We start from the raw sequence: 1831 nt of genomic DNA, 5'->3' as shown, positions 1-1831 counted from the left end.
TAAAAAAAAAAATTGACTGGAGACATACAGCGGCATAATACTTGTTCAATGGTGACAAAACTTCTTGCTTGCATAATTTAATTGGAAATTAAATACATTTAAACATAGGACACTGAAAAGTCGCAGTAAAATTTCAGACTTATCTATATAACTCTTTTCAGCATTTTCACCTACATATTTTACAAACCACCCAAATTTGGTACGGACAAAACTGAACAAATCAATACCTTCCTCAAACTTTGTCCTCCTTCAGTGGTTTCTATATAAGTATATTCGATTATACAAGCAAGAAACAGAGTCGTCTTTGACTCTTCTATTTTCCCTCACACTCCATAGCTGATTAATCATACAAGTCCTGTCAATTTTACATCTAAAGTATCTCTTTGATCTTTCAAATATGTCTACTTCTCTCTATCCCACTGCCACACCCTTAGACCTAGCTGCCACCATTATTTACCTAAACTGCTGAAATGCTCTTCTAAATAGCTGTCTCTTTCTAATCAGAATGATCTTCTAAGAGGACATTTTGATCTTGCTATTCCCTTTCTTAGAAAACTATAATTGCTTTCTGTTGTCCTTAGAATGAAGACTAAACTCTTAGCATGACCCTTATAAAACTGTTTTACACCACTCTCCATTCGGTCTCTGAATTGCAGCCACACAGACTTTGCTTTCAGTCCCTGCAGTGAATTCTGTTCCTCCTCACCTCTGGGCCTTCTCATATGCTATTCCCTTTGCTTGGTATTCTCTCTTGCTCTCTCTCTTTCCTGCTTCCAGATCCCAATGTAGGGCAGATTCCCCTGTTGTACACTCTCTAAATAACTTACATCCCTCCAGAGTATTGATCAAATTGTAAATAATTAATCTGAGAAGTAGTTTTAATTGTCTTTCTCAAGAGAATATAAGTTCCGGGAAGGCCACTACCACTTCACTCTTTTGTGCTGTCATATCCCCAAATGCCTACTAAACATCACGTACGTAGTAAATTGCTTAATATGTATTTGTATCGAATGAATGTTCAGTGCTTTACGGTGAGGTAGCAGCATTTAAGTTACCTCAGATGTTGTATTTTGACAAATGCCACATTTTTTCTTTAATTACAGTGTCTCAATAGTCAGCCAGGCAGAAACAGCTGATCAAAAGAGTATGACTCAAATGTATCCACTTGAAAGACTCATGATATATCTATTTTATAGATAATTTTCAAGGTCGTACCTCCATGTCATTTGTACCACTGACAAGTATAGTAATTAAATTAGGGTGCAACTCCTGTATTTTCTCTTTACCTTAAGATACAGGATATGCATATGGGGAAAAAACCAAAAAAGACATGAAAGGTAGTTTTTTTAGATGGCTACCCATCAAGAGTATGCAATTTTGATCACTTAGGTCATATTTAGAATATATTGAATCATGTTAATTAATGTGGTCATATCAATTTCTCTGATTTCCACTGAAATTTCTATTTAACATTCACCTATCACTGCAGAGCCATCCTTTTAATGCATTTTTAAGTGGTGTGATTGAGACCTTGAACACAAATGTGAAATTTGTCTTTGCTGACCCTTTCTTCCCTCATGTCAGAGGCCTATTTTCTTTTGCTACTCTCATATCCAATTTCCATCAGCGTAGCATTCATATGTTACAGTGCTATCTATGTATTAGCATGCTAACTGATTTTTAAGGAGTGACCTCCTCCAATAGAATTTGCCCTTCAAATAGAACTCTTTTGAATGGCAAGGCTTCAAATACAAAGAAATGAAATTATAACAGTGAATGATTACCACTGAAAATGATATTTTTGAGCTAGGAATCTAGTCCAATGGAAGTT

Source organism: Propithecus coquereli, unplaced genomic scaffold, assembly GCF_000956105.1.
Source record: "Propithecus coquereli isolate 6110/MARCELLA unplaced genomic scaffold, Pcoq_1.0 Scaffold31, whole genome shotgun sequence".
NCBI lineage: Eukaryota > Metazoa > Chordata > Mammalia > Primates > Indriidae > Propithecus > Propithecus coquereli.
This window is presented reverse-complemented; position numbering follows the sequence as displayed.